The following is an 18,675-nucleotide window of genomic DNA, read 5'->3' on the forward strand; positions in this document are numbered from 1 at the left end:
CAGGATCAGGAGGCATTATGCACGACTGGCTGGTGCGTCTCTTGCTCACTCAAGAACCGAATCAAACGGCAGGTTAAGGATCAGGAGGCATTATGCACGACTGGCTGGTGCGTCTCTTGCTCACTCAAGAACCGAATCAAACGGCAGGTTCAGGATCAGGAGGCATTATGCACGACTGGCTGGTGCGTCTCTTGCTCACTCAAGAACCGAATCAAGTGGCAGGTTCAGGATCAGGAGGCATTATGCACGACTGGCTGGTGCGTCTCTTGCTCACTCAAGAGCCGAATCAAACGGCAGGTTCAGGATCAGGAGGCATTATGCACGACTGGCTGGTGCGTCTCTTGCTCACTCAAAAACCGAATCAAACGGCAGGTTCAGGATCAGGAGGCATTATGCACGACTGGCTGGTGCGTCTCTTGCTCACTCAAGAACCGAATCAAACGGCAGGTTCAGGATCAGGAGGCATTATGCACGACTGGCTGGTGCGTCTCTTGCTCACTCAAGAACCGAATCAAACGGCAGGTTCAGGATCAGGAGGCATTATGCACGACTGGCTGGTGCGTCTCTTGCTCACTCAAGAACCGAATCAAGTGGCAGGTTCAGGATCAGGCGGCATTAACCACGACTGGCTGGTGCGTCTCTTGCTCACTCAAGAACCGAATCAAGTGGCAGGTTCAGGATCAGGCGGCATTAACCACGACTGGCTGGTGCGTCTCTTGCTCACTCAAGAACCGAATCAAGTGGCAGGTTCAGGATCAGGAGGCATTATGCACGACTGGCTGGTGCGTCTCTTGCTCACTCAAGAACCGAATCAAGTGGCAGGTTCAGGATCAGGCGGCATTAACCACGACTGGCTGGTGCGTCTCTTGCTCACTCAAGAACCGAATCAAGTGGCAGGTTCAGGATCAGGAGGCATTACGCACGACTGGCTGGTGCGTCTCTTGCTCACTCAAGAACCGAATCAAACGGCGGGTTCAGGATCAGGAGGCATTATGCACGACTGGCTGGTGCGTCTCTTGCTCACTCAAGAACCGAATCAAGTGGCAGGTTCAGGATCAGGCGGCATTAACCACGACTGGCTGGTGCGTCTCTTGCTCACTCAAGAACCGAATCAAACGGCAGGTTCAGGATCAGGAGGCATTATGCACGACTGGCTGGTGCGTCTCTTGCTCACTCAAGAACCGAATCAAGTGGCAGGTTCAGGATCAGGCGGCATTAACCACGACTGGCTGGTGCGTCTCTTGCTCACTCAAGAACCGAATCAAGTGGCAGGTTCAGGATCAGGAGGCATTATGCACGACTGGCTGGTGCGTCTCTTGCTCACTCAAGTACCGAAACAAGTGGCAGGTTCAGGATCAGGAGGCATTATGCACGACTGGCTGGTGCGTCTCTTGCTCACTCAAGAACCGAATCAAACGGCAGGTTCAGGATCAGGAGGCATTATGCACGACTGGCTGGTGCGTCTCTTGCTCACTCAAGAACCGAATCAAACGGCAGGTTCAGGATCAGGAGGCATTATGCACGACTGGCTGGTGCGTCTCTTGCTCACTCAAGAACCGAATCAAACGGCAGGTTCAGGATCAGGAGGCATTATGCACGACTGGCTGGTGCGTCTCTTGCTCACTCAAGAACCGAATCAAGTGGCAGGTTCAGGATCAGGAGGCATTATGCACGACTGGCTGGTGCGTCTCTTGCTCACTCAAGAACCGAATCAAGTGGCAGGTTCAGGATCAGGAGGCATTATGCACGACTGGCTGGTTCGTCTCTTGCTCACTCAAGAACCGAATCAAACGGCAGGTTCAGGATCAGGAGGCATTATGCACGACTGGCTGGTGCGTCTCTTGCTCACTCAAGACCCGAATCAAGTGGCAGGTTCAGGATCAGGAGGCATTATGCACGACTGGCTGGTGCGTCTCTTGCTCACTAAAGAACCGAATCAAACGGCAGGTTCAGGATCAGGAGGCATTATGCACGACTGGCTGGTGCGTCTCTTGCTCACTCAAGAACCGAATCAAACGGCAGGTTCAGGATCAGGCGGCATTAACCACGACTGGCTGGTGCGTCTCTTGCTCACTCAAGACCCGAATCAAGTGGCAGGTTCAGGATCAGGAGGCATTCTGCACGACTGGCTGGTGCGTCTCTTGCTCACTCAAGAACCGAATCAAACGGCAGGTTCAGGATCAGGCGGCATTAACCACGACTGGCTGGTACGTCTCTTGCTCACTCAAGACCCGAATCAAGTGGCAGGTTCAGGATCAGGAGGCATCATCCACGACTGGCTGGTGCGTCTCTTGCTCACTCAAGAACCGAATCAAACGGCAGGTTCAGGATCAGGCGGCATTAACCACGACTGGCTGGTGCGTCTCTTGCTCACTCAAGACCCGAATCAAGTGGCAGGTTCAGGATCAGGAGGCATTATGCACGACTGGCTGGTGCGTCTCTTGCTCACTCAAGAACCAAATCAAACGGCAGGTTCAGGATCAGGAGGCATTATGCACGACTGGCTGGTGCGTCTCTTGCTCACTCAAGAACCGAATCAAGTGGCAGGTTCAGGATCAGGAGGCATTATGCACGACTGGCTGTGCGTCTCTTGCTCACTCAAGAACCGAATCAAACGGCAGGTTCATGATCAGGCGGCATTAACCACGAGTGGCTGGTGCGTCTCTTGCTCACTCAAGACCGGAATCAAGTGGCAGGTTCAGGATCAGGAGGCATTATTCACGACTGGCTGGTGCGTCTCTTGCTCACTCAAGAACCGAATCAAACGGCAGGTTCAGGATCAGGCGGCATTAACCACGACTGGCTGGTGCGTCTCTTGCTCACTCAAGACCCGAATCAAGTGGCAGGTTCAGGATCAGGAGGCATTATGCACGACTGTCTGGTGCGTCTCTTGCTCACTCAAGAACCGAATCAAACGGCAGGTTCAGGATCAGGCGGCGTTAACCACGACTGGCTGGTGCGTCTCTTGCTCACTCAAGACCCGAATCAAGTGGCAGGTTCAGGATCAGGAGTCATTATCCACGACTGGCTGGTGCGTCTCTTGCTCACTCAAGGACCGAATCAAACGGCAGGTTCAGGATCAGGCGGCATTAACCACGACTGGCTGGTGCGTCTCTTGCTCACTCAAGACCCAAATCAAGTGGCAGGTTCAGGATCAGGAGGCATTATCCACGACTGGCTGGTGCGTCTCTTGCTCACTCAAGAACCGAATCAAACGGCAGGTTCAGGATCAGGCGGCATTAACCACGACTGGCTGGTGCGTCTCTTGCACACTCAAGACCCGAATCAAGTGGCAGGTTCAGGATCAGGAGGCATTATCCACGACTGGCTGGTGCGTCTCTTGCTCACTCAAGACCCGAATCAAGTGGCAGGTTCAGGATCAGGAGGCATTATGCACGACTGGCTGGTGCGTCTCTTGCTCACTCAAGAACCGAATCAAACGGCAGGTTCAGGATCAGGCGGCATTAACCACGACTGGCTGGTGCGTCTCTTGCTCACTCAAGACCCGAATCAAGTGGCAGGTTCAGGACCAGGAGGCATTATCCACGACTGGCTGGTGCGTCTCTTGCTCACTCAAGAACCGAATCAAACGGCAGGTTCAGGATCCGGCGGCATTATCCACGACTGGCTGGTGCGTCTCTTGCTCACTCAAGACCCGAATCAAGTGGCAGGTTCAGGATCAGGAGGCATTCTCCACGACTGGCTGGTGCGTCTCTTGCTCACTCAAGAACCGAATCAAACGGCAGGTTCAGGATCAGGCGGCATTAACCACGACTGGCTGGTGCGTCTCTTGCTCACTCAAGACCCAAATCAAGTGGCAGGTTCAGGATCAGGAGGCATTATCCACGACTGGCTGGTGCGTCTCTTGCTCACTCAAGAACCGAATCAAACGGCAGGTTCAGGATCAGGCGGCATTAACCACGACTGGATGGTGCGTCTCTTGCTCACTCAAGACCCGAATCAAGTGGCAGGTTCAGGATCAGGAGGGATTATCCACGACTGGCTGGTGCGTCTCTTGCTCACTCAAGAACCGAATCAAACGGCAGGTTCAGGATCAGGCGGCATTAACCACGACTGGCTGGTGCGTCTCTTGCTCACTCAAGACCCGAATCAAGTGGCAGGTTCAGGATCAGGAGGCATTATGCACGACTGGCTGGTGCGTCTCTTGCTCACTCAAGAACCGAATCAAGTGGCAGGTTCAGGATCAGGAGGCATTATGCACGACTGGCTGGTGCGTCTCTTGCTCACTCAAGAACCGAATCAAACAACAGGTTCAGGATCAGGAGGCATTATGCACGACTGGCTGGTGCGTCTCTTGCTCACTCAAGAACCGAATCAAACGGCAGGTTCAGGATCCGGCGGCATTATCCACGACTGGCTGGTGCGTCTCTTGCTCACTCAAGAACCGAGTCAAACGGCAGGTTCAGGATCCGGCGGCATTATGCACGACTGGCGGGTGCGTCTCTTGCTCACAGAAGAACAAGAACCGAATCAAGCGGCAGGTTCAAGATCAGGCGGCATTACTTATGACTGGGTGGTGCGTCTCTTGTTCACTTAAGAACCGAATCAAGCGGCAGGTTCAAGATCCGGCAGCATTATCCACGACTGGCTGGTGCGTCTCTTGCTCACTCAAGAACCGAATCAAACGGCAGGTTCAGTATCCGGCGGCATTATCCACGACTGGCTGGTGCGTCTCTTGCTCACTCAAGAACCGAATCAAACGGCAGGTTCAGGATCCGGCGGTATTATCCACGACTGGCTGGTGCGTCTCTTGCTCACTCAAGACACGAATCAAGTGGCAGGTTCAGGATCAGGAGGCATTATGCACGACTGGCGGGTGCGTCTCTTGCTCACTCAAGACCCGAATCAAGTGGCAGGTTCAGGATCAGGAGGCATTATCCACGACTGGCTGGTGCGTCTCTTGCTCACTCAAGACCCGAATCAAGTGGCAGGTTCAGGATCAGGAGGCATTATCCACGACTGGCTGGTGCGTCTCTTGCTCACTCAAGAACCGAATCAAACGGCAGGTTCAGGATCAGGCGGCATTAACCACGACTGGCTGGTGCGTCTCTTGCTCACTCAAGACCCGAATCAAGTGGCAGGTTCAGGATCAGGAGGCATTATCCACGACTGGCTGGTGCGTCTCTTGCTCACTCAAGAACCGAATCAAACGGCAGGTTCAGGATCAGGCGGCATTAACCACGACTGGCTGGTGCGTCTCTTGCTCACTCAAGACCCGAATCAAGTGGCAGGTTCAGGATCAGGCGGCATTATGCACGACTGGCTGGTGCGTCTCTTGCTCACTCAAGAACCGAATCAAGTGGCAGGTTCAGGATCAGGAGGCATTATGCACGACTGGCTGGTGCGTCTCTTGCTCACTCAAGAACCGAATAAACAACAGGTTCAGGATCAGGAGGCATTATGCACGACTGGCTGGTGCGTCTCTTGCTCACTCAAGAACCGAATCAAACGGCAGGTTCAGGATCCGGCGGCATTATCCACGACTGGCTGGTGCGTCTCTTGCTCACTCAAGAACCGAATCAAACGGCAGGTTCAGGATCCGGCGGCATTATCCACGACTGGCTGGTGCGTCTCTTGCTCACTCAAGACCCGAATCAAGTGGCAGGTTCAGGATCAGGAGGCATTATGCACGACTGGCGGGTGCGTCTCTTGCTCACAGAAGAACAAGAACCGAATCAAGCGGCAGGTTCAAGATCAGGCGGCATTACTTATGACTGGGTGGTGCGTCTCTTGTTCACTTAAGAACCGAATCACGCGGCAGGTTCAAGATCCGGCAGCATTATCCACGGCTGGCTGGTGCGTCTCTTGCTCACTCAAGAACCGAATCAAACGGCAGGTTCAGTATCCGGCGGCATTATCCACGACTGGCTGGTGCGTCTCTTGCTCACTCAAGAACCGAATCAAACGGCAGGTTCAGGATCCGGCGGTATTATCCACGACTGGCTGGTGCGTCTCTTGCTCACTCAAGACACGAATCAAGTGGCAGGTTCAGGATCAGGAGGCATTATGCACGACTGGCGGGTGCGTCTCTTGCTCACTCAAGACCCGAATCAAGTGGCAGGTTCAGGATCAGGAGGCATTATCCACGACTGGCTGGTGCGTCTCTTGCTCACTCAAGAACCGAATCAAACGGCAGGTTCAGGATCCGGCGGCATTATCCACGACTGGCTGGTGCGTCTCTTGCTCACTCAAGACCCGAATCAAGTGGCAGGTTCAGGATCAGGAGGCATTATGCACGACTGGCGGGTGCGTCTCTTGCTCACAGAAGAACAAGAACCGAATCAAGCGGCAGGTTCGGGATCAGGCGGAATTATAAACGACTGGCTGGTAAGTCCCTTGCTCACAGAAGAACTGAATCAAGCGGCAGGCTCAGGATCAGGTGGCATTACTTACGACTGGCTGGTGCGTCTCTTGCTCACACAAGAACCTAATCAAGCGGCAGGCTCAGGATCAGGCGGCATTACTTACGACAGGATGGTGCGTCCCTTGCTCACAGAAGAACTGAATCAAGCGGCAGGCTCAGGATCAGGCGGCATTACTTACGACTGGCTGGTGCGTCCCTTGCTCACAGAAGAACTGAATCAAGCGGACGGCTCAGGATCAGGCGGCATTACTTATGGCTGGCTGGTGCGTCCCTTGCTCACAGAAGAACTGAATCAACTGGCAGGCTCAGGATCAGGCGGCATTACTTACGACTGGCTGGTGCGTCTCTTGGTTACTCAAGAACCGAATCAAGCGGCAGGTTCAGGATCAGGCAGCATTATCCACGACAGGCTGGCTCGTCTCTTGCTCACTCAAGAACCGAATCAAGCGGCAGGTTCAGGATCAGGCAGCATTACCCACGACAGGCTGGTGCGCCTCATGCTCACTCAAGAACCGAATCAAGCGGCAGGTTCAGGATCAGGCGGCAATATCCACTACTGTCTTGTGCGTCTCTTGCTCACTCAAGAGCCGAATCAAGCGGCAGGTTCGGGATCAGGCGGCATTATAAACGACTGGCTGGTACGTCCCTCGCTCACAGAAGAACTGAATCAAGCGGCAGGCTCAGGATCAGGCGGCATTACTTACGACTGGCTGTTGCGTCTCTTGGTTACTCAAGAACCGAATCAAGCGGCAGGTTCAGGATCAGGCAGCATTACCCAAAACAGGCTGTTGCGTCTCTTGGTTACTCAAGAACCGAATCAAGCGGCAGGTTCAGGATCAGGCAGCATTACCCACGACAGGCTGGTGCGTCTCTTGCTCACTCAAAAACCGAATCAAGCGGCAGGTTCAGGATCAGGCGGCAATATCCACGACTGGCTGGTGCGTCTCTTGCTCACTCAAGAGCCGAATCAAGTGGCAGGTTCGGGATCAGGCGGCATTATAAACGACTGGCTTGTACGTCCCTTGCTCACAGAAGAACTGAATCAAGCGGCAGGCTCAGGATCAGGCGGCATTACTTACGACTGGCTGGTGCGTCCCTTGCTCACAGAAGAAATGAATCAAGCGGCAGGTTCAGGATCAGGCGGCATTACCCACGACTGGATGGTGCGTTTCTTGCTCACTCAAGAACCGAATCAAGCGGCACGTTCAGGATAAAGCGGCATTACCAACGACTGGCTGGTGCGTCTCTTGCACTCACAAAAACCGAATCAAGTGGCAGGTTCAGGATCAGGCGGCATTAGGCGCGACTGGCTGGTGCGTTTCTTGCTCACACGAGAACCGAATTAACCGGCAGGTTCAGGATCAGGCGGCATTACCCACGACTGGATGGTGCGTCTCTTGGTTACTCAAGAACCGAATCAAGCGGCAGGTTCAGGAGCAGGCGGCATTACCCACGACAGGCCGGTGCGTCTCTTGCTCACTCAAGAACCGAATCAAGCGGCAGGTTCACGATCAGGCAGCATTACCCACGACTGGCTGCTGCGTCTCTTTCTCACTCAAGAACCGAATCAAGCTGCAGGTTTAGGATCAGGCGGGATTATTTACGACTGGCTGGTACGTCTCTTGCTAACTCAAGAACCGAATCAAGCGGCAGGCTCAGGATCAGGCGGCATTACCCACGACTGGCTGGTGCGTCTCTTGGTTACTCAAGAACCGAATCAAGCGGCACGTTCAGGATAAAGCGGCATTACCCACAACTGGCTGGTGCGTCTCTTGCTCACACAAGAACCGAATCAAGTGGCAGGTTCAGGATCAGGCGGCATTACCCACGACTGGATGGTGCGTCTCTTGCTCACTCAAGAACCGAATCAAGGAGCAGGTTCAGGATTCGGCAGCATTATCCACGACTGGCTGGTGCGTCTCGTGCTCACTCAAGAACCGAATCAAGGGGCAGATTCAGGATCCGGCAGCATTATCCACGACTGGCTGGTGCGTCTCTTGCTCACTCAAGAACCGAATCAAGTTGCAGGTTCAGGATCAGGCGGCATTACCCACGACTGGATGGTGCGTCTCTTGCTCACACAAGAACCGAATCCAGCGGCAGGTTCAGGATCAGGTGGCATTACCAACGGCTGGCTGGCGCATCTCTCGCTCACTCAAGAACCGAATCAAGCGGCAGGTTCAGGATCAGGCGGCATTATAAACGACTGGCTGGTACGTCTCTTGCTCACTAAAGAACTGAATCAAGCGGCAGGTTCAGGATCAGGCGGCATTATTTACGACTGGCTGGTCTGTCTCTTGCTAACTCAAGAACCGAATCAAGCGGCAGGCTCAGGATCAGGCGGCATTACCCAAGACTGGCCGGTGCGTCTCTTCCTCACACAGGAACCGAATCAACCGGCAGGCTAGGATCATGCGGCATTACCCACGACTGGCTCGTGCGTCCCTTGCTCACACAAGAACAAAATCCAGGGGCAGGTTCAGGATCTGGCGGCATTACCCACGACTGGCTGGTGCGTCTCTTGCTCACTCAAGAACCGAACCAAGCGGCAGGTTTAGGATAAGGCGGCATTACCCACGACTGGCTGGTGCGTCTCTAGGTCACTCAAGAACCGAATCAAGCGGCAGGTTCAGGATCAGACAGCATTACCCACGACTGGCTGGTGCGTCTTTTGCTCACTCAAGAACCGAATCAAGGGGCAGATTCAGGATCCGGCAGCATTATCCACGACTGGCTGGTGCGTCTCTTGCTCACTCAAGAACCGAATCAAGTTGCAGGTACAGGATTAGGCAGCATTACCCACGACTGGATGGTGCGTCTCTTGCTCACACAAGAACCGAATCCAGCGGCAGGTTCAGGATCAGGTGGCATTACCCACGGCTGGCTGGCGCATCTCTCGCTCACTCAAGAACCGAATCAAGCGGCAGGTTCAGGATCAGGCGGCATTATAAACGACTGGCTGGTACGTCTCTTGCTCACTAAAGAACTGAATCAAGCGGCAGGTTCAGGATCAGGCGGCATTATTTACGACTGGCTGGTCTGTCTCTTGCTAACTCAAGAACCGAATCAAGCGGCAAGCTCAGGATCAGGCGGCATTACCCAAGACTGGCCGGTGCGTCTCTTCCTCACACATGAACCGAATCAACCGGCAGGCTAGGATCATGCGGCATTACCCACGACTGGCTCGTGCGTCCCTTGCTCACACAAGAACAAAATCCGGGGGCAGGTTCAGGATCTGGCGGCATTACCCACGACTGGCAGGTGCGTCTCTTGCTCACTCAAGAACCGAATCATGCGGCAGATTCAGGATCAGGCGGCAATATCCACGACTGGCTGGTGCATCTCTTGCTCATTCAAGAACCGAATCAAGCGCCAGGTTCAGGATAAGACAGCATTACCCACGACTGGGTGGTGCGTCTCTTGCTCACTCAAGACCCGAATCAAGTGGCAGGTTCAGGATCAGGAGGCATCATGCACGACTGGCTGGTGCGTCTCTTGCTCACAGAAGAACAAGAACCGAATCAAGCGGCAGGTTCAAGATCAGGCGGCATTACTTATGACTGGGTGGTGCGTCTCTTGTTCACTTAAGAACCGAATCAAGCGGCAGGTTCAAGATCCGGCAGCATTATCCACGACTGGCTGGTGCGTCTCTTGCTCACTCAAGAACCGAATCAAGGAGCAGGTTCAGGATCCGGCGGCATTATCCACGACTGGCTGGTGCGTCTCTTGCTCACTCAAGAACCGAATCAAACGGCAGGTTCAGGATCAGGCGGCATTACCCACGACTGGCTGGTGCGTCTCTTGCTCACTCAAGACCCGAATCAAGTGGGAGGTTCAGGATCAGGAGGCATTATACACGACTGGCTGGTGCGTCTCTTGCTCACAGAAGAACAAGAACCGAATCAAGCGGCAGGTTCAAGATCAGGCGGCATTACATATGACTGGGTGGTGCGTCTCTTGTTCACTTAAGAACCGAATCAAGCGGCAGGTTCAGGATCCGGCAGCATTATCCACGACTGGCCGGTGCGTCTCTTGCTCACTCAAGAACCGAATCAAGGGGCAGGTTCAGGATCCGGCGGCATTATCCACGACTGGCTGGTGCGTCTCTTGCTCACTAAAGATCCGAATCAAGGGGCAGGTTCAGGATCAGGTGGCATTACCAAAGACTGACTGGTGCGTCTCTTGCTCACTCAAGAGCCGAATCAAGCGGCAGGTTCAGAATCAGACAGCATTACCCACGACTGGGTGGTGCGTCTCTTGCTCACTCAAGAACCGAATCAAGCGGCAGATTCAGGATCAGGCGGCAATATCCACCAGTGGCTGGTGGGTCTCTTGCTCACTCAAGACCCGAATCAATTGGCAGGTTCAGGATCAGGAGGCATTATTCACGACTGGCTGGTGCGTCTCTTGCTCACAGAAGAAGAAGAACCGAGTCAAGCGGCAGGTTCAAGATCAGGCGGCATTACTTATGACTGGGTGGTGCGTCTCTTGCTCACTCAAGAACCGAATCAAGCGGCAGGTTCAGGATCCGGCAGCATTATCCACGACTGGCTGGTGCGTCTCTTGCTCACTCAAGAACCGAATCAAGGGGCAGGTTCAGGATCCGGCGGCATTATACACGACAGGCTGGTGCGTCTCTTGCTCACTCAAGAACCGAATCAAGGGGCAGGTTCAGGATCAGGTGGCATTACCAAAGACTGGCTGGTGCGTCTCTTGCTCACTCAAGAGCCGAATCAAGCGGCAGGTTCAGGATCTGGCGGGATTATTTACGACTGGCTGGTTTGTCTCTTGCAAACTCAAGAACCCAATCAAGCGGCAGGCTCAGGATCAGGCGGCATTACCCACGACTGGCTGGTGCGTCTCTTGCTCACTCAAGAACCGAATCAAGGGGCAGGTTCAGGATCCGGCGGCATTATACACGACAGGCTGGTGCGTCTCTTGCTCACTCAAGAACCGAATCAAACGGCAGGTTCAGGATCAGGCGGCATTATTTACGACTGGCTGGTTTGTCTCTTGCAAACTCAAGAACCGAATCAAGCGGCAGGCTCAGGATCAGGCGGCATTACCCACGACTGGCTGGTGCGTCTCTTGCTCACTCAAGAACCGAATCAAGGGGCAGGTTCAGGATCCGGCGGCATTATACACGACAGGCTGGTGCGTCTCTTGCTCACTCAAGAGCCGAATCAAGCGGCAGGTTCAGGATCAGGCGGCATTATTTACGACTGGCTGGTTTGTCTCTTGCAAACTCAAGAACCGATTCAAACGGCAGGTTCAGGATCCGGCAGCATTATCCACGACTGGCTGGTGCGTCTCTTGCTCACTCAAGAACCGAATCAAGGGGCAGGTTCAGGATCCGGCGGCATTATACACGACAGGCTGGTGCGTCTCTTGCTCACTCAAGAACCGAATCAAACGGCAGGTTCAGGATCAGACAGCATTATCCACGACTGGCTGGTGCGTCTCTTGCTCACTCAAGAACCGAATCAAGGGGCAGGTTCAGGATCCGGCGGCATTATACACGACAGGCTGGTGCGTCTCTTGCTCACTCAAGAGCCGAATCAAGCGGCAGGTTCAGGATCAGGCGGCATTATTTACGACTGGCTGGTTTGTCTCTTGCAAACTCAAGAACCGAATCAAACGGCAGGTTCAGGATCCGGCAGCATTATCCACGACTGGCTGGTGCGTCTCTTGCTCACTCAAGAACCGAATCAAGGGGCAGGTTCAGGATCCGGCGGCATTATACACGACAGGCTGGTGCGTCTCTTGCTCACTCAAGAACCGAATCAAACGGCAGGTTCAGGATCCGGCAGCATTATCCACGACTGGCTGGTGCGTCTCTTGCTCACTCAAGAACCGAATCAAGGGGCAGGTTCAGGATCCGGCGGCATTATACACGACAGGCTGGTGCGTCTCTTGCTCACTCAAGAACCGAATCAAACGGCAGGTTCAGGATCAGGCGGCATTATTTACGACTGGCTGGTTTGTCTCTTGCAAACTCAAGAACCGAATCAAGCGGCAGGCTCAGGATCAGGCGGCATTACCCACGACTGGCTGGTGCGTCTCTTGCTCACTCAAGAACCGAATCAAGGGGCAGGTTCAGGATCCGGCGGCATTATACACGACTGGCTGGTGCGTCTCTAGGTCACTCAAGAACCGAATCAAGCGGCAGGTTCAGGATCAGACAGCATTACCCACGACTGGCTGGTGTGTCTTTTGCTCACTCAAGAACCGAATCAAGGGGCAGATTCAGGATCCGGCAGCATTATCCACGACTGGCTGGTGCGTCTCTTGCTCACTCAAGAACCGAATCAAGTTGCAGGTACAGGATTAGGCAGCATTACCCACGACTGGATGGTGCGTCTCTTGCTCACACAAGAACCGAATCCAGCGGCAGGTTCAGGATCAGGTGGCATTACCCACGGCTGGCTGGCGTATCTCTCGCTCACTCAAGAACCGAATCAAGCGGCAGGTTCAGGATCAGGCGGCATTATAAACGACTGGCTGGTACGTCTCTTGCTCACTAAAGAACTGAATCAAGCGGCAGGTTCAGGATCAGGCGGCATTATTTACGACTGGCTGGTCTGTCTCTTGCTAACTCAAGAACCGAATCAAGCGGCAAGCTCAGGATCAGGCGGCATTACCCAAGACTGGCCGGTGCGTCTCTTCCTCACACATGAACCGAATCAACCGGCAGGCTAGGATCATGCGGCATTACCCACGACTGGCTCGTGCGTCCCTTGCTCACACAAGAACAAAATCCGGGGGCAGGTTCAGGATCTGGCGGCATTACCCACGACTGGCAGGTGCGTCTCTTGCTCACTCAAGAACCGAATCATGCGGCAGATTCAGGATCAGGCGGCAATATCCACGACTGGCTGGTGCATCTCTTGCTCATTCAAGAACCGAATCAAGCGCCAGGTTCAGGATAAGACAGCATTACCCACGACTGGGTGGTGCGTCTCTTGCTCACTCAAGACCCGAATCAAGTGGCAGGTTCAGGATCAGGAGGCATCATGCACGACTGGCTGGTGCGTCTCTTGCTCACAGAAGAACAAGAACCGAATCAAGCGGCAGGTTCAAGATCAGGCGGCATTACTTATGACTGGGTGGTGCGTCTCTTGTTCACTTAAGAACCGAATCAAGCGGCAGGTTCAAGATCCGGCAGCATTATCCACGACTGGCTGGTGCGTCTCTTGCTCACTCAAGAACCGAATCAAGGAGCAGGTTCAGGATCCGGCGGCATTATCCACGACTGGCTGGTGCGTCTCTTGCTCACTCAAGAACCGAATCAAACGGCAGGTTCAGGATCAGGCGGCATTACCCACGACTGGCTGGTGCGTCTCTTGCTCACTCAAGACCCGAATCAAGTGGGAGGTTCAGGATCAGGAGGCATTATACACGACTGGCTGGTGCGCCTCTTGCTCACAGAAGAACAAGAACCGAATCAAGCGGCAGGTTCAAGATCAGGCGGCATTACATATGACTGGGTGGTGCGTCTCTTGTTCACTTAAGAACCGAATCAAGCGGCAGGTTCAGGATCCGGCAGCATTATCCACGACTGGCTGGTGCGTCTCTTGCTCACTCAAGAACCGAATCAAGGGGCAGGTTCAGGATCCGGCGGCATTATCCACGACTGGCTGGTGCGTCTCTTGCTCACTAAAGATCCGAATCAAGGGGCAGGTTCAGGATCAGGTGGCATTACCAAAGACTGACTGGTGCGTCTCTTGCTCACTCAAGAGCCGAATCAAGCGGCAGGTTCAGAATCAGACAGCATTACCCACGACTGGGTGGTGCGTCTCTTGCTCACTCAAGAACCGAATCAAGCGGCAGATTCAGGATCAGGCGGCAATATCCACCAGTGGCTGGTGGGTCTCTTGCTCACTCAAGACCCGAATCAATTGGCAGGTTCAGGATCAGGAGGCATTATCCACGACTGGCTGGTGCGTCTCTTGCTCACAGAAGAAGAAGAACCGAGTCAAGCGGCAGGTTCAAGATCAGGCGGCATTACTTATGACTGGGTGGTGCGTCTCTTGCTCACTCAAGAACCGAATCAAGCGGCAGGTTCAGGATCCGGCAGCATTATCCACGACTGGCTGGTGCGTCTCTTGCTCACTCAAGAACCGAATCAAGGGGCAGGTTCAGGATCCGGCGGCATTATACACGACAGGCTGGTGCGTCTCTTGCTCACTCAAGAACCGAATCAAGGGGCAGGTTCAGGATCAGGTGGCATTACCAAAGACTGGCTGGTGCGTCTCTTGCTCACTCAAGAGCCGAATCAAGCGGCAGGTTCAGGATCTGGCGGGATTATTTACGACTGGCTGGTTTGTCTCTTGCAAACTCAAGAACCCAATCAAGCGGCAGGCTCAGGATCAGGCGGCATTACCCACGACTGGCTGGTGCGTCTCTTGCTCACTCAAGAACCGAATCAAGGGGCAGGTTCAGGATCCGGCGGCATTATACACGACAGGCTGGTGCGTCTCTTGCTCACTCAAGAACCGAATCAAACGGCAGGTTCAGGATCAGGCGGCATTATTTACGACTGGCTGGTTTGTCTCTTGCAAACTCAAGAACCGAATCAAGCGGCGGGCTCAGGATCAGGCGGCATTACCCACGACTGGCTGGTGCGTCTCTTGCTCACTCAAGAACCGAATCAAGGGGCAGGTTCAGGATCCGGCGGCATTATACACGACAGGCTGGTGCGTCTCTTGCTCACTCAAGAGCCGAATCAAGCGGCAGGTTCAGGATCAGGCGGCATTATTTACGACTGGCTGGTTTGTCTCTTGCAAACTCAAGAACCGATTCAAACGGCAGGTTCAGGATCCGGCAGCATTATCCACGACTGGCTGGTGCGTCTCTTGCTCACTCAAGAACCGAATCAATGGGCAGGTTCAGGATCCGGCGGCATTATACACGACAGGCTGGTGCGTCTCTTGCTCACTCAAGAACCGAATCAAACGGCAGGTTCAGGATCAGACAGCATTATCCACGACTGGCTGGTGCGTCTCTTGCTCACTCAAGAACCGAATCAAGGGGCAGGTTCAGGATCCGGCGGCATTATACACGACAGGCTGGTGCGTCTCTTGCTCACTCAAGAGCCGAATCAAGCGGCAGGTTCAGGATCAGACGGCATTATTTACGACTGGCTGGTTTGTCTCTTGCAAACTCAAGAACCGAATCAAACGGCAGGTTCAGGATCCGGCAGCATTATCCACGACTGGCTGGTGCGTCTCTTGCTCACTCAAGAACCGAATCAAGGGGCAGGTTCAGGATCCGGCGGCATTATACACGACAGGCTGGTGCGTCTCTTGCTCACTCAAGAACCGAATCAAACGGCAGGTTCAGGATCCGGCAGCATTATCCACGACTGGCTGGTACGTCTCTTGCTCACTCAAGAACCGAATCAAGGGGCAGGTTCAGGATCCGGCGGCATTATACACGACAGGCTGGTGCGTCTCTTGCTCACTCAAGAGCCGAATCAAGCGGCAGGTTCAGGATCAGGCGGCATTATTTACGACTGGCTGGTTTGTCTCTTGCAAACTCAAGAACCGAATCAAACGGCAGGTTCAGGATCCGGCAGCATTATCCACGACTGGCTGGTTCGTCTCTTGCTCACTCAAGAACCGAATCAAGGGGCAGGTTCAGGATCCGGCGGCATTATACACGACTGGCTGGTGCGTCTCTTGCTCACTCAAGAACCGAATCAAACGGCAGGTTCAGGATCAGGCGGCAATATCCACGACTGGCTGGTGCATCTCTTGCTCACTCAAGACCCGAATCAAGTGGCAGGTTCAGGATCAGGCAGCATTATCCGCGACTGGCTGGTGCGTCTCTTGCTCACTCAAGAGCCGAATCAAGCGGCAGGTTCAGGATTAGGCGGCAATATCCACGACTGGCTGGTGCATCTCTTGCTCACTCAAGACCCGAATCATTGGCAGGTTCAGGATCAGGCGGCATTATCCGCGACTGGCTGGTGCGTCTCTTGCTCACTCAAGAGCCGAATCAAGCGGCAGGTTCAGGATTAGGCGGCAATATCCACGACTGGCTGGTGCATCTCTTGCTCACTCAAGACCCGAATCAAGTGGCAGGTTCAGGATCAGGCGGCATTATCCGCGACTGGCTGGTGCGTCTCTTGCTCACTCAAGAGCCGAATCAAGCGGCAGGTTCAGGATTAGGCGGCAATATCCACGACTGGCTGGTGCATCTCTTGCTCACTCAAGACCCGAATCAAGTGGCAGGTTCAGGATCAGGCGGCATTATCCGCGACTGGCTGGTGCGTCTCTTTCTCACTCAAGACCCGAATCAAGTGGCAGGTTCAGGATAAGGCGGCAATATCCACGACTGGCTGGTGCATCTCTTGCTCACTCAAGACCCGAATCAAGTGGCAGGTTCAGGATCAGGCGGCATTATCCGCGACTGGCTGGTGCGTCTCTTGCTCACTCAAGAGCCGAATCAAGCGTCAGGTTCAGGATCCGGCGGCATTATACACGACTGGCTGGTTTGTCTCTTGCAAACTCAAGAACCGAATCAAACGGCAGGTTCAGGATCAGGCGGCAATATCCACGACTGGCTGGTGCATCTCTTGCTCACTCAAGAGCCGAATCAAGCGGCAGGTTCAGGATCCGGCGGCATTATACACGACTGGCTGGTTTGTCTCTTGCAAACTCAAGAACCGAATCAAACGGCAGGTTCAGGATCAGGCGGCAATATCCACGACTGGCTGGTGAATCTCTTGCTCACTCAAGAACCGAATCAAGCGGCAGGTTCAGGATCCGGCGGCATTATACACGACTGGCTGGTTTGTCTCTTGCAAACTCAAGAACCGAATCAAACGGCAGGTTCAGGATCAGGCGGCAATATCCACGACTGGCTGGTGCATCTCTTGCTCACTCAAGACCCGAATCAAGTGGCAGGTTCAGGATCAGGCGGCATTATCCGCGACTGGCTGGTGCGTCTCTTGCTCACTCAAGAGCCGAATCAAGCGGCAGGTTCAGGATTAGGCGGCAATATCCACGACTGGCTGGTGCATCTCTTGCTCACTCAAGACCCGAATCAAGTGGCAGGTTCAGGATCAGGCGGCATTATCCGCGACTGGCTGGTGCGTCTCTTGCTCACTCAAGAGCCGAATCAAGCGGCAGGTTCAGGATTAGGCGGCAATATCCACGACTGGCTGGTGCATCTCTTGCTCACTCAAGACCCGAATCAAGTGGCAGGTTCAGGATCAGGCGGCATTATCCGCGACTGGCTGGTGCGTCTCTTGCTCACTCAAGACCCGAATCAAGTGGCAGGTTCAGGATAAGGCGGCAATATCCACGACTGGCTGGTGAATCTCTTGCTCACTCAAGACCCGAATCAAGTGGCAGGTTCAGGATCAGGCGGCAATATCCACGACTGGCTGGTGCGTCTCTTGCTCACTCAAGAGCCGAATCAAGCGGCAGGTTCAGGATCCGGCGGCATTATACACGACTGGCTGGTTTCTCTTGCAAACTCAAGAACCGAATCAAACGGCAGGTTCAGGATAAGGCGGCAATATCCACGACTGGCTGGTGCATCTCTTGCTCACTCAAGAGCCGAATCAAGCGGCAGGTTCAGGATCCGGCGGCATTATACACGACTGGCTGGTGCACCTCTTGCTCACTCAAGACCCGAATCAAGTGGCAGGTTCAGGATCAGGCGGCATTATCCGCGACTGGCTGGTGCGTCTCTTGCTCACTCAAGAGCCGAATCAAGCGGCAGGTTCAGGATTAGGCGGCAATATCCCCGACTGGCTGGTGCATCTCTTGCTCACTCAAGACCCGAATCAAGCGGCAGGTTCAGGATCAGGCGGCATTATTTACGACTGGCTGGTTTGTCTCTTGCAAACTCAAGAACCGAATCAAACGGCAGGTTCAGGATCCGGCAGCATTATCCACGACTGGCTGGTGCATCTCTTGCTCACTCAAGACCCGAATCAAGTGGCAGGTTCAGGATCAGGCGGCATTATCCGCGACTGGCTGGTGCGTCTCTTGCTCACTCAAGAGCCGAATCAAGCGGCAGGTTCAGGATTAGGCGGCAATATCCACGACTGGCTGGTGCATCTCTTGCTCACTCAAGACCCGAATCAAGTGGCAGGTTCAGGATCAGGCGGCATTATCCGCGACTGGCTGGTGCGTCTCTTGCTCACTCAAGAGCCGAATCAAGTGGCAGGTTCAGGATCAGGCGGCAATATCCACGACTTGCTGGTGCATCTCTTGCTCACTCAAGACCCGAATCAAGTGGCAGGTTCAGGATCAGGCGGCATTATCCGCGACTGG

The sequence above is a fragment of the Ixodes scapularis genome, unplaced genomic scaffold, assembly GCF_016920785.2.
Source record: "Ixodes scapularis isolate PalLabHiFi unplaced genomic scaffold, ASM1692078v2 PGA_scaffold12__126_contigs__length_90152505, whole genome shotgun sequence".
Lineage (NCBI taxonomy): Eukaryota > Metazoa > Arthropoda > Arachnida > Ixodida > Ixodidae > Ixodes > Ixodes scapularis.